The 14,216-nt window shown below is 51.6% G+C and overlaps 6 non-coding genes across 6 annotated transcripts; all 6 read right to left on the bottom strand.

Annotated features, from left to right (window-relative positions):
• Nucleotides 1-2,046: 2,046 nt before the first annotated feature.
• LOC123790869 (small nucleolar RNA SNORD115) lies at nt 2,047-2,127 on the bottom strand. The gene has a single exon (XR_006779240.1). It is a non-coding gene; the product is annotated as a small nucleolar RNA SNORD115 (small nucleolar RNA).
• Nucleotides 2,128-3,750: 1,623 nt separating this feature from the next.
• Nucleotides 3,751-3,831, bottom strand: LOC123790837 (small nucleolar RNA SNORD115). The gene has a single exon (XR_006779213.1). It is a non-coding gene; the product is annotated as a small nucleolar RNA SNORD115 (small nucleolar RNA).
• Nucleotides 3,832-5,465: 1,634 nt separating this feature from the next.
• LOC123790835 (small nucleolar RNA SNORD115) lies at nt 5,466-5,546 on the bottom strand. Its single transcript, XR_006779212.1, has one exon. It is a non-coding gene; the product is annotated as a small nucleolar RNA SNORD115 (small nucleolar RNA).
• A 1,625-nt stretch (nt 5,547-7,171) lies between these two features.
• On the bottom strand, nt 7,172-7,252 carry LOC123790872 (small nucleolar RNA SNORD115). The gene has a single exon (XR_006779243.1). It is a non-coding gene; the product is annotated as a small nucleolar RNA SNORD115 (small nucleolar RNA).
• A 1,626-nt stretch (nt 7,253-8,878) lies between these two features.
• LOC123790834 (small nucleolar RNA SNORD115) lies at nt 8,879-8,959 on the bottom strand. The gene has a single exon (XR_006779211.1). It is a non-coding gene; the product is annotated as a small nucleolar RNA SNORD115 (small nucleolar RNA).
• A 4,669-nt stretch (nt 8,960-13,628) lies between these two features.
• On the bottom strand, nt 13,629-13,710 carry LOC123790838 (small nucleolar RNA SNORD115). The gene has a single exon (XR_006779214.2). It is a non-coding gene; the product is annotated as a small nucleolar RNA SNORD115 (small nucleolar RNA).
• Nucleotides 13,711-14,216: the final 506 nt, after the last annotated feature.

The raw sequence follows: 14,216 nt of genomic DNA, 5'->3' as shown, positions 1-14,216 counted from the left end.
CTGCACTTTGCAGGTGACTCTGCATTTATGTTGAAGGGTGTAGAAGGAAACAGAAATCACTGGATCCTTTGTACCCTGAGAGGCCACTCTGTGAAAGTGACCTGTCACAGATATGGTCCAAGAGAATCAAATAAAAACTGTATGGTGACTAACATAATATAATAAAAAATCATTAAAAAAATAATCTCCCACAACTGTGCCCCAGGTTATACTCAGACCCCACCATTTGCCCAGGGTAGATTGCTTGCCTTTTCTCCAGGAGAAGGGCAGTGCCCTCAAATATCAATCACAAAAAAAGCCTGCAGAATATAAAACTATAGTCCTGAAAACCATCTTATTGCAAACATAACAGAAATGGGCCTCTAAGATTTTCCCAGGCAATGTATTGGTGGATGTGTTTCTCTATGTGATGCCAAGAGTATTTCACTCTCTCTTGCTTTTTCCATGTGAGAAGCCCAAACTGCCCATGATTTCAGTGATCCATTTTTACCAAAATCACATCTCAACGCATCCTACTTTTTGCCATGTGGCCTCCTCTGTCTAGCTGCTGCGGAGAAGGATCAGTCAGTACTCATGCTGAATTCCTGTTAATTCAGTATGATTTGATGATTATCTAGTTGTGTTTCAGTCAGAGATAACAACTGGATTATAATCTTCCAGAAATCTGCAGGAAATCTGACAGGGATCTTCCAGAAAAAAAAAAAAAGTGTTGCTTGAAAGGAAGTGGAAAGCACACGTCAGGGGCTGATATCCCCTCTTCAGAAGGCTGGCTAGGGTAATCAAGCAGGGAAGCTATGGCTGGGAAGCCTCAGTAGAGGCAATTTCCTGAAACACACAATGTGGATACCATGGACAGAGGGTTGCTTCAATGCACCTCACCAGAAAAACAAATTGCTCCCAACATACAGTGATATGTCATGAAACAGACCTGCATCAGACAGAGGGTGCTCAACCTGAGCACTTGATGACAGGGGGTGAGGAATGTAGCAAGAGGCTGGAAACAGAGTGGAGAATTACCTGATATTTGAGAGGGTGTTAGCTGCAAAGCAAAAATTACAATTCCAGTGGAAATGCACAGAACAAGAGTGGAAATACAATAAAATCATCAATGGTCATCAAGGACCAGAGCCACCAGGAAAGGCCTTCGAACCTACCATTCTCATCTAAGGCATTCAAATAACTTCAGAGGATTCAATTAAATGTCATGTAGAGGTAGCCAGGGAAGATGCCCACCACCACACGCTGAAAGACACAAGCAGAGGAGGGGTGATAAGCAAGGGCTGCAAAACTGAACCAAGGGGTCCTACACTCATTGGGAGTCAGGTGCATGTGACAGGTGCTCTGGCATGTGCTGCCTGGGGCAGCCTGCCAAGGGGCAGATCTATAGGTACAGCCTGGGCCCAGCAGGACAGCCGCCAATTGCCCGAAGGGGCCCATGTCCACCATCTCGATGGGCTCATGGGGCAAGCCGTGAAGCAGCAGGACAACGTCAGCTGCAGGCAGACTGATGGCAGTGTCCCTGCACTTTCAGGTCCTCATCAGGGACCCGGCCCGCATTTCGTTTCCCTCCATGTGTTATGGCCCATGGGCGCATATCCAAGGGGAAGTAAACCCTCCCCAGAAAACAGGGGCTCCCACCCCAAAGCCAGTGCTACTGTCGCTGGCACCATCACCACCTCTGCCGACGTAATGTGGGCCCCCAGAACCCTTCACGATGGCCTGGGCAGCTTTGCTCCAAGCCCACAGGCTTCCACTTACCTCCCATGGTGGAGGTCGCACCGACACCCTGGCCACCAGGCATGCTGAAAGACATGAGGAGACCAGGGTGGCTAAGCAGGGCTCCCAGGGGGGCATCCTGTGAGGAAAAATGTGTTGGCGGGTAAGGCTGAAGGCCTGTGTATCTCTTGGGGCCCTGGAGGCCCATATTCAGGCCACAGCCAAAGCTGGGACACTTGAGGGATTGGTCGCCTCAAGCCCCAAAGTGCAGCGCACTCCCAGGTCCACAAGGATGGCCGGGTTTCTGACCCCAGGATGGTCCCCTCCATTGGGCCTCAGCGTAATCCTATTGAGCATGATTTTTAGGTCATCATCTCTCTTCGAGACAATATGAGTTCTCATCATTGACCCAAACAAGGCAGTGGCAACAGGTGCATGTGTGCTCTCCCACCCTGCCTGGAACCAGCTTACCCGGGGGTGCTTCCTGTACAGCGGTATGCCCTGGGGGCACGAGACATTGGATCCCTTCCCGGGGCTGGGTCCAGCAAGCCTTGGGCCTCAGGGTGGCATCTTTGTCTGGGCACAGGGTCTGGGGAGAGAAGGGTAGGCCAGCTGTCAAAACGCCTTGCTCTGGGGCACCTGGCCCTGCAGCCAAGGGCTGCCAGCCCTGAGCACCTGGCACTTTGTGGCAAGGGCTGAGGGCTGTGCGCACAAGGCTGGGGAGGCGAAGGAAGGAGCAGGGTATAGGTTTACCGATGCCTGGACCTGGAGGCCAAAACAATGGAGAGAATGGCCCCCACGGGCGCCGAGCCCAGCTGAGGTTGCCCCCAGTAGAAGGCCAGCACACAGGCTTCCTGAGAGGTACCAGGCTGGGAGCACGTAGTGCAGTGTGAAGGGTGTGGGCCTGGTAGGTAGGGCGAGGCCCTCGCCCTCCCACGGATGAGGCCATCGGTGGCACCCAGAGCTAGGACCAGCCCTCTAGGACACGGGGAGTGAGTGCCCCTAGGCTCCCAGGGTCCCCAGGGTCAAGGAATGGCTCTTGGACAATGACCTGCACCACACCAAGGCATGCTGCCCACCACCCGCCATGGAGGAGGGCCCTGTGCCTGCACCTGCTGGGCCTTTTCCCCGGGACCACTGCCCTGAGGTTTGGAGTGCCTCGACGAGGGACCCAGGGCCATAGCCTGCTGTGCCCAGGGACTCGCAGTTTCCCTGCCTAGGCCTGGTCGGCCCTTCCTGTCTCAGAGGCCCAAGGGATCAGGGAAGGTGCTCTGCAGCTGCCCCAAGGAGTCCCAAAGTCCTTGGGAGTCGGGTGCATGTGACAGGTGCTCTGGCCTGTGCTGCCCGGGGCAGCCTGCCAAGGAACGGGGCTACAGGCACGGCCTGGGTCCAAGCGGGACAGGCTCCAGTGGCCCAAAGGGGCCCATGTCCACAATCTCGATGGGTCTATGGGGCACCCCCTGAGGCAGCCCAGCAACGTAAGTTGCAGGCAGGATGATGGCAGCGTGTCCGCACTTTTGGGTCCTCATCAGGGACCTGGTCCGCTTTTCATTTCCCCTCCATGTGGCATGGCCCACGGGCGCACGTCCAAGGGGAAGTAAACTCCCCAGATAACAGGGGCTCCCACACCGAAGCCAGTGCCACTGTCGCCGCACCATCACCACCTTCGCCGACCTAACGCGGGCCCCCCGAACCCACCACGATGGCCTGGGCAGCTTCGCTCCAAGCCCACAGGCTTCCACTCACCTCCCATGGTGGAGGCTGCGCTGACACCCTGGCCACCAGGCACCCTGAAAGACACGAGGAGACCAGGGTGGCTAAGCAGGGCTCCCAGGGGGGCATCCTGTGAGGAAGAATGTGTCAGTGGGTAAGGCTGAAGGCCTGTGCATCTCTTGGGCCCCAGGAGGCCCACATTCAGGCCACAGCCAAAGCTGGGACACTTAAGGGATTGGTCGCCTCAAGCCCCAAAGTGCAGCACACTCCCAGGTCCACAAGGATGTCCGGGTTTCTGACCCCAGGACGGTCCCCTCCATTGGGCCTCAGCGTAATCCTATTGAGCTTGAATTTTAGGTCATCATCTCTCTTCGAAACAATATGAGTTCTCATCATTGACCAAAACAAGGCAGTGGGGACGGGTGCCTGTGTGCGTGCATGCTCTCCCACCCCGCCTGGAACCTGCTTACCTGGGGGTGCTTCCTGTAGAGCAGGATGACCCGGGGCATGAGAGTTTGGACCCCTTCCCAGAGCTGGGTCCAGCAAGCCTTGGCCCTCACGCTGGGATCTTCGTCTGGGCACGGGGTCTGGGGAGAGAGGAGTAGACAAGCTGTCAAAACTCCTTGCTCTGGGGCACCTGGCCCTGAAGCCAAGAGTTGCCTGTCCCGAATGCCTGGTGCCTTGTGGCAAGGGTTGAGGGTGGCACGCACAGGGCGGGGGAGGTGAAGGAAGGAGCAGGGTGCAGGTTCACCAATGCCTGGACCTGGAGGACGAAACAATGGAGAGCATGGCCCCCATGGGCACCGAGCCCAGCTGAGGTAGCCCCCAGTAGAAGGCCAGCACACAGGCTTCCCGAGAGGTACCAGGCTGGGAGTGTGTAGGGCAGTGTGAAGGGTGCGGGCCCAGTAGATAGGGCGAGGTCCTCGCCCTCCCACGGATGAGGCCATCTGTGGCACCCAGAGGTAGGCCCGGCCCTCTAGGACACAGGGAGCCAGTGCCTCTGTGCTTCCAGGGTCCCCAGGGTCAAGAAATGGCTCCTGGACAATGACCTGCACCACACCAAGGCATGCTGCCCACCGCCCGCCATGGAGGAGGGCCCTGTGCCTGCACCTGCTGGGCCTTTTCCCCAGGACCACGGCTTCAGGTCTGCAGTGCTTCGATGAGGGGCCCAGGGTCATCGCCTGCTGTGCCCAGGGACTCACAGTTTCCCCACCTAGGCCTGGTCGACCTTTCCTGTCTCAGGGGCCTGAGGGATCAAGGAGGGGTGCTCCGCAGCTGCCCCAAAGGAATCTCAAAGTCCTTGGGAGTCGGGTGCATGTGACAGGTGCTCTGGCCTGTGCTGCCCGGGGCAGCCTGCCATGGAGCAGGGCTACAGGTATGGCCTGGGTCCAAGCGGGACAGCCTCCAGTGGCCCAAAGGGGCCCACATCCACCATCTCAATGGGCCCATGGGGTATGCCCTGAGGCAGCGTAACAACATAAGTTGCAGGTGGGATGATGGCGGCGTGTCCGCACTTTTGGGTCCTCATCAGGGACCCGGCCCGCCTTTCATTTCCCCTCCACGTTTTATGGCCCACGGGCGCACGTCCAAGGGGACATTAATCTTCCCTGGACATCAAGGGCTCCCACCCCGAAGCCAGTGCCACTGTCACCGCTGCCATTGCCTCCTCCGCCGCCACCAGACACAGGCCCCCAAACCCACCCCGATGACCTGGGCAGCTTCACTCCAAGCCCATAGGCTTCCACTCACCAAAGATGGTGGAGGCTGCACCGACACTCTGGCCACCAGGCACGCTGAAAGACATGAGGAGACCAGTGTGGCTAAGCAAGAGTTTCCTGGGGGGCCTCCTAGGAGGAGGAATGGGTTGGCGGGTAAGGCCGAAGGCCCGCGCATCTCTAGGGTACCTGGAAGCCCACAGTCAGGCAACAGCCACAGCTGGGAGACTCGAGGGATTGGTCGCCCCAAGCCCCAAAGTGCAGTGCTCTCCCAGGGCCCCAAGGATCTCCAGGATGCAGACTGGCACGGTCCCCTCCATCAGGCCTCAGTGTAATCCTATTGAGCATGATTTTTAGGTCATCATCTCTCTTCGAGACAATATGAGTTTTCATCATTGACCCAAACAACAGTGGGGACGGGTGCGTGCGTGTGTGCTCTCCCACCCCACCTGGAACCTGCTTACCTGGGGGTGCTTCCTGTAGAGCAGGATGACCCAGGGGCATGAGAGTTTGGACCCCTTCCCGGGGCTGGGTCCAGGAAGCCTTGGCCCTCATGATGGGATCTTCATCTGGGCACAGGGTCTGGGGAGAGAGGGGTAGGCCAGCTGTCAAAATGCCTTGCTCCAGGGCACCTGGCCCTGCAGCCAAGATCTGCCTGTCCCGAATGCCTGGCGGCTCGTTGTAAGTGCTGAGGTCAGCGTGCACCAGGGGAGGCAAAGGAAGGAGCAGGGTGCAGGCTCACCAATGCCTGGACCTGGAGGCTGAAACAACGGAGAGTGTGGCCCCTGCAGGTGCTGAGCCAGGCTGAGGTAGCCCCCAGTAGAAGGCCAGCACACAGGCTTCCCGAGAGGTACCAGGCTGGGAGCGCATAGTGCAGTGTGAATGGTGAGGGCCCGGTAGGTAGGGCGAGGCCCTCGGCCTCCCACGGATGGGGCCATCTGTGGCACCCGGAGCTAGGCCTGGCCCTCTAGGACATGGCGATCCAGTGCTCCTGGGCTCCCAGGGTCCCCAGGGTCAAGGAATGGCTCCTGGACAACGACCTGCACCACACCAAGGCATGCTGCCCACCACCCGCCATGGAGGAGGGCCCTGTGCCTGCACCTGCTGGGCGTTTTCCCAGGACCACGGCCTCAGGTCTGCAGTGCTTTGATGAGGGGCTCAGGGTCATCGCCTGCTGCGCCCAGGGACTCGCAGTTTCCCCACCTAGGCCAGGTCAGCCTTTCCTGTCTCGGGGGCCTGAGGGATCAAGGAGGGGTGCTCCGCAGCTGCCCCAAAGGAATCTCAAAGTCCTTGGGAGTCGGGTGCATGTGACAGGTGCTCTGGCCTGTGCTGCCCGGGGCAGCCTGCCATGGAGTGGGGCTACAGGTACGGCCTGGGTCCAAGCAGGACAGGCTCCAGTGGCCCAAAGGGGCCCACGTCCACAATCTTGATGGGCCCATGGGACACGCCGTGAAGCAGCGTGACAACGTAAGTTGCAGGCGGGATGACGGCAGCGTGTCCGCACTTTTGGGTCCTCGTCAGGGACCTGGCCCGCCTTTCATTTCCCCTCCATGTGGCATGGCCCACAGGGGCACGTCCAAGGGGAAGTAAACTCTCCCCAGACAACAGGGGCTCCCACCCCGAAGCCAGTGCTACTGTCGCCGCTGCCATCGCCACCTCCGCTGACCTAACACGGGCCCCCCGAACCCACCGCGATGGCCTGGGCAGCTTCGTTCCAAGCCCACAGGCTTCCACTCACCTCCATGGTGGAGGCTGCACTGACACCCTGGCCACCAGGCACCCTGAAAGACACGAGGAGACCAGGGTGGCTAAGCAAGGGCTCCCAGGGGGCATGTCCTGTGAGGAAGAATGTGTCAGTGGGTAAGGCTGAAGGCCTGTGCATCTCTTGGGCCCCAGGAGGCCCACATTCAGGCCACAGCCAAAGCTGGGACACTTGAGGGATTGGTCGCCTCAAGCCCCAAAGTGCAGCACACTCCCAGGTCCACAAGGATGTCCGGGTTTCTGACCCCAGGACGGTCCCCTCCATTGGGCCTCAGCGTAATCCTATTGAGCATGATTTTTAGGTCATCATCTCTCTTCGAGACAATATGAGTTCTCATCATTGACCCAAACAAGGCAGTGGGGACGGGTGCGTGCGTGTGTGCTCTCCCACCCTGCCTGGAACCTGCTTACCCTGGGGTGCTTCCTGTAGAGCGGGATGCCCCGGGGCACGAGAGTTTGGACCCCTTCCCGGGGCTGGGTCCAGCAAGCCTTGGCCCTCACGCTGGGATCCTCATCTGGGCATGGGGTCTGGGGAGAGAGGGGTAGACCAGCTGTCAAAACTCCCTGGTCCTGGGCATGTGGCCCTGTAGCCAAGAGCTGCCTGTCCTGAACGCCTGGTAGTGTGTTGCAAGTGCTGAGGTTGGCGTGCACAGACCGGGGAAAGCGAAGGAAGGAGCAGGGTGCAGGTTCACTGATGCCCATACCTGTAAGCCAAAACAACGGACAGTATAGCCCCCTGCGGGAGCCGAGCCCAGCTAAGGTAGCCCCCAGTAGAAGGCCAGCACACAGGCTTCCCGAGAGGTACCAGGCTGGGAGCGTGTAGCGCAGTGTGAAGGGTGCGGGCCTGGTAGGTAGGGTGAGGCCCTTGCCCTCCCACGGATGAGGCCATCGGTGGCACCCAGAGCTAGGCCCAGCCCTCTAGGACTCGGGGTGCCAGTGCCCCTGGACTCCCAGGGTCCCCAGGGCCGAGGAATAGCTCCTGAACAACGGCTTGCACCACACCAAGGCATGCTGCCCACCGCCCGCCATGGAGGACGGCCCTGTGCCTGCACCTTCTAGGCCTCTGCCCCAGGACCACTGCCTGAGATCTGGAGTGCCAGGGCGAGGGGCCCAGGGCCATCCCCTGCTGTGCCCAGTGACTTGCAGATTCCCTGCCTAGGCCCGGTCGGCCTTTCCTGTCTCAGGGGATGGTGGGATCAGGGAGGGGTGTTCCGCAGCTGCCCCAAGGAATCCCAAAGTCCTTGGGAGTCGAGTGCATGCGGCAGGTGCTCTGCCTTCTTGCCCAGGGCAGCCTGCCGAGGGATGTGTTTCAGGCATGGCCCTGGTCCAAGTGGGACAGCCGCCAGTGTCCCAAAGGGCCCATGTCCACCATCTCCACAGCCCATGTGGTGCGCAGTGAAGCAGTGGGACAATGTCAGCTGCAGGTGGGCTGATGGCGGCATCCCCACACTTTTGGGTCCTCATCAGGGACCTGGCCCGCCTTTCGTTTCCCGTCCACGTGGCATGGTCCACGGGTGCATGTCCAAGCGGAAGTCAACCCTCCCCGGACATCAAGGGCTCCCACCCGAAGCCTGTGCCACTGTCGTCGCCTCCATCGCCGCTGCTGCTGCCGACCTGACACGTTCCCCCGAATCCACCCCGATGGCCTGGGCAGTCTTCCTCCAAGCTCACAGGCTTCCACTCACCTCCCATGGTGTAGGCCGCGCCGACACCCTGGGCACCAGGCACTCTGAAAGATATGCGGAGACCAGGGCAACTAAGCAAGGGCTCCCCAGGGGGGCCTCCTGGGAGGAGGAATGGGTCGGCGGTAAGGTTGAAGGCCCGCGCATCTCTAGGGCACCGGGGTGCCCACAGCAGGCCACAGCCACAACTGGGAGACTCAGGGGATCCGTCACATCAAGCCCCAAAGTGCAGCGCTCTCCCAGGGCCCCAAGGATCTCTGGGATGCTGACCCCAGGACATTCCCCTCCATCGGGCCTCAGCGTAATCCTATTGAGCATGATTTTTAGGTCATCATCTCTCTTCGAGACAATATGAGTTCTCATCATTGACCCAAACAAGGCAGTGGTGACCGGTAAATGCGTGCGTGAGTGCATTCTCTCATATCCCTCCTGGAACCTGCTTACCTGCGATCGCTTCCTGTAGAGAGGGATACCTCAGGGGCATGAGTCTTTGGATACCTTCCCCTGTTTGGGTCCAGCAAGCCTTGCCTCTCCCAGCAGCATCTTCGTTGGGATGGTGTCTGCGGAGAGATCCATAGGCCAGCTGTCAAAACTCCCTGCTCCGTGGCTCCTCCCCCTGTCGCCAACATTTACCAGTCCTGAATGCGTTTTGGGACTTGGCACCTCTTGAGACTGCCAACATGATCCTTGATCCCTATTGAAGCACAGCATTTTAGGAAATCTCTGCCCTTTATTTCAAACCATACCAGTGGTTTATTTGGCTCCCAAATGATTTCAGACAATGTTAATGCCCCACCACCCATTGGAATACTCGCCACACACACTCCTTATTGTGCATTTTCGGGGCCACGATTTGCTTGGTTAGGATTGGGAGTCCCGGTTGGACTTTCTTTGGACTTTATATCAAATACTCCCCCTTAGTAATGAAGGCTGGACCCCGTGCCCTTTTGAACAGGATTTGATAGGTATTTCAGCACCATGGAATGTCTCCCTTGCCAACCTCTTCTAAGCAAATGCTCAGCTTATTACAGAGTATGATACCCAGGTACCCACATTTTTGGGTCTCTTCCTGGAGGTTGGTAGTTTTGCCCTTGTGTAGGTGTGTTCATTTTCTTCCTTTTCAAAATAATGTGTTTAATGAGAATTAGGATATTTGTCAGAACAACCTTTCCATCTGTGTTATTTTTTTTATGCTTTTTCTTTGTTTAAACCATTTAGTACATGAATGTGTTCAGAATAATTGAACCAATGGATGTATAATTATTGTGTAGTAGTAAATCCATATATATCTACTTTCATAAAAACATGGTAAATTGGGGGCGCCTGGGTGGCACAGCAGTTAAGCGTCTGCCTTCGGCTCAGGGCGTGAGCCCGGCGTTATAGGATCGAGCCCCACATCAGGCTCCTCTGCTGTGAGCCTGCTTCTTCCTCTCCCACTTCCCCTGCTTGTGTTCCCTCTCTCGCTGGCTGTCTCTATCTCTGTCAAATAAATAAATAAAATCCTTAAAAAAAAACATAGTAAATTGGCTCCTAATCTTCATTTATGTATGTGTGTGTGTGTGTGTGTGTGTGTGACAGTAGGACCTACTGTCATATGTAGGTCTAGATGTTCTGAATCATTATTTAAGCTCTGTTTTCAGTTTTAATAATTTTACTTTTGTGGCTCATTCATTTTGGCTTCAATTTCATTTTCTTTGTACAATAATTTAATATACTTCAGGAACTCTCAGGAAGTATCAATGTGATTTTATATGGAATTGTTTTTCAGTGAAACATATTTCCCATCATTAAAAGATACTTGTTTCTTATGATCAAGGCAACTTTTAGTCCATTTTTCAAAAGTCATTTTTCTTTTTTTCGTATTGTCCTTCCATATCCTGCTAACAGCATTTAAATTATGATTCATATACTCCATTATCCTGGTATACAGGTGAACTTATGTGATTAAAGAAACATGAGGTCATGAGGGAGTTGCTTTAAATTTTGAAGAACTTTCTAATTTATTTCTATAAAAGTACTTTTGAAATAGTTTTTGTATTCCTGATTATTTCATTCTTTAAGACATACATTTTCTCCAAATAAATTTTCCCAGTACTTTGGACACTAGTGCCCTTGTTGGGTAAAACTTATTTGGTCAGGGGGGGCGCCTGGGTAGCGCAGTCGTTAAAGCGTCTGCCTTCGGCTCAGGGCGTGATCCCGGCGTACCGGGATCGAGTCCCACATCGGGCTCCTCTGCTATGAGCCTGCTTCTTCCTCTCCCACTCCCCCTGCTGTGTCCCCTCTCTCACTGGCTGTCTCTCTGTCACATAAATAAATAAAATCTTAAAAAAAAAAAAAACTTATTTGGTCAGAATTCCCATCGTGAACTACTGGCAATACCAATAGTTCAGAATTTCTTTTGTTCCTTTTTATTTAAATTCAATTAGCCAACATATAGTACATCATTAGTTTTAGATGTAGAGTTTAGTAATTCATCAGTTGCATATAACACCCAGTGCTTGTCACATCACATGTCCTCCTTAATGCCTATCACCAATTACCCCATCCCCCCCCAACTACCCACTAGCAACCCTCAGTTTGTTCCCTATAGTTGAGTCTCTCGTGGTTTTTCTCCCTCTCTGATTTCTTCCTATTCCATTTTCCCTCCATTCCCCTATGATCCCCTGTGCTGTTTCTTATATTCCACATATGAGTGAAACCATATGCTAATTGTCTTTCTCTGATTGACTTAACTCAGCATAATCCATCAATGTCAATGTAAATGGTAAGATTTCATCCTTTTTGATAGCCGAGTAATATTCCATTTAATTTATGTATAAATGTGTGTGTATGTTTATATATATATACACATAATTTATTAAATTGTCCTAAGAAGTTTTATCAATCTGCCAGAGTCACAAGTAAACTGTCTGAATTCTTTTCAATGTCTTACAACTGAGATCCATGGGATGAATTTTTCCATCTCACCCTCTGACCACCATGGATGTCAACCTTTTCTAGAAGAAGTGGTCTGAGACTCAAATGCAGACTCTTGCTGTTGTCATCTCTGAAGTGTATCTGATATATTTTCCGAAACCTGGACAAATGACTTGTGTCATGTTTCCTAGTGGCCATGAAGGATGGATATCCTCCACTGCCATCTTACACATTTCTTTGAAAATTACAAAGTTATGCTTTCCAGAGATTCTATCACGTCAGGATGACGCAGGAAGAAATCAACCCTCTATTATTTAGTATTCCAAGAGGAGTCAAACATATTTATTGCCTTTATGTGGCTTCCTATTTTGCCCTAGCTTTTTTGTGTCCTGTATCTATGATCAAATGCATCAACTCACCACCTATCATTATGACAACCATTGCCTGAATGTTTAACTGAAGACACAATGAGGAAAAAAGAGGTATGGAATTGTTCCAAATGAAGGCCCCTTTGAGGAAACATGGATCATGTAATAAAGCCTAAAATATGAATATTTGTTAGGTACACGGAATCTTACATTGTATAGAACAAGGGATTGCCTTGCGGTTATCTCAAGTCTGAAATTCCATGATTTCCCCAGTGATAATGAATAAATGAATGAATGAATAAAAAGAAATTTGTAAATTAATTAGTTAATTAATACCTGAAGAAATAAATATAAATCTAACTTATGAAAATACTGAGCACCATTCATTCACCATAAAGAAGTCCTCATTTACAAACAAGCTTCTATATTGGAAGAGCAGTCAGGATGTGTCTGGTAAAATCAAGTTTTCTATGGTCCATTTTTTGTCTACACAGCAATAGTGGTATGTGGATAATTGGGCTTGGCTATTGGCCATGGGCACCCACAAAATGACCTTGTAAAATTATGTAGAATTGGTTTAATGTAGTCTTGAAAATGTGTTCACTACCCATCACTGAGGCAAAATCTTGCATGAGGCTTTTTAGATCATGGCCTAAAATACATTCTTTTTGTTCAGATTTCTCTTTCATGTTCTTATTAACATTTTCCAATCAGCAATGCAAAAAATTTTATTTGTAATATATATCTTTATTTCCATACTTTGGACAAACAAGACCTCATGATGTAGATGATACTATGGCTCCAAAGATATCAACATCACATTTATGTAAGTATTTCCAAAATTGTTTTTGTTTTCCTTTATGGTGCCATCTTCTAAAGGATTTGTGTCTAGAAAAGAAGAACTTCAAATGTGAAGCTAGTGTTCCATTTGGCAAAGCTAAACAGATTAAAGGGCCAATTAGGAAAAACTGGCATCACCAATAACCCACAATTCCTTACACTGACATTTTAAAGACCTAATAATCATCAGGGGACACCATGTACTTATCTGAATACTCAAGTGCCTTTTAGCCAAGACCCATTGGCAGATTAATTCTTGAATTTCACTCTCTGGAGGCCTGGGCGTGATCCTTCCTTAGAGGAATTTGTTTTGAGTATCCAATGAAGATCCCAGTAGTCATTATCCCTTCAGTATATTAGAGTTAGTTTTCAGCATGTGCACAGATTGATGGTAATGGTTCCTGGGGGTGGGAGGAGTGCTGGGTAGTGAAGGAAATATTTCCTTCATTTGTAGTGGGATCCATTTCAGGTATAACTAAAATGTTTCCAGTGATGCTATTTCAGTTGCCTGACTCCCAGACAGAAATCAAACATCTACAGAACTTAGCTTTCTGAAAGTAGTAACTTATTTTTCTTCTTAAGTCAGACCTCTTCTTTGTCTAATTTTCTGTGTCAACTGTATCGATGATCAAACACATGCACTCTCTTTGAATTTTAATGGAATGGCAAAAATCTTTCCAGAAATTCCAACTGGATAACATGATGAGAAAAATATAGCTAAAAACTAGCCTTGAGGATGGCCTTCTCTAACTAAAGATGGCTCACCAAATATAGCCTAAACTTGGGGATGTGTTGTTGTCATGAAACCTATAGAGAAGATTCCCTGAAGGGACTTATTGCCTGAAAACCCAAAACTCATTACTCTTGAAGGGAAACGTGGATATTCAGCCTTTTGCTTTGTCATTACTGACTACATTGGGCCTCAGTGTAAAATTATTGAGCATGATTTTTTAGGTCATCATTTCTCTAGAAGATAAGATGAGTTCTCATCTTCAATCCAACGACAGCATTACCTGCCAAATTACATACTTTGATCTATATATGATCATCAGAGATAGATTTTGCAATTTGTGATGCCAAACTAGACATGACTTTGCCATATACCATCATGAACACCTGGCTGACATAGGTTTATTCTGTGGCAACAGCCAAACAGTGCTCTTTTTTTAGGGTCATTTTCTGTGTGGACAGTTGTAAGACAGATTACAAAATGTTTTACTACATCTCTCATGGACTCATGATTTATCCATACTCCACATTAAGCAATTACTATGATCATTTCCAGAAAAAATGACTTCTTACAGAGTTGATGCAGCTTTCATTCACCAAGCAGAAAAAGGACGATATATACAGGTTTCTCAAGTTTGGATAAATATTCAGGTGTTGTTTGCAGACATGGGAGACATTCATTGGTCAATCTTGTTCTATCCAGTCAAGAGGTCATGTCAGCATATTTGTCATGGTTCATTGAATATAAACTCGAATAAAAATCTTACTCTTTCAGC

The sequence above is a fragment of the Ursus americanus genome, chromosome 28, assembly GCF_024610735.1.
Source record: "Ursus americanus isolate L20-20 chromosome 28, mUrsAme1.1.p, whole genome shotgun sequence".
NCBI classification, from domain to species: Eukaryota; Metazoa; Chordata; class Mammalia; order Carnivora; family Ursidae; genus Ursus; species Ursus americanus.
The sequence above is the reverse complement of the archived record's forward strand: the minus strand, read 5'-3'. Positions and strand labels throughout refer to the sequence as shown.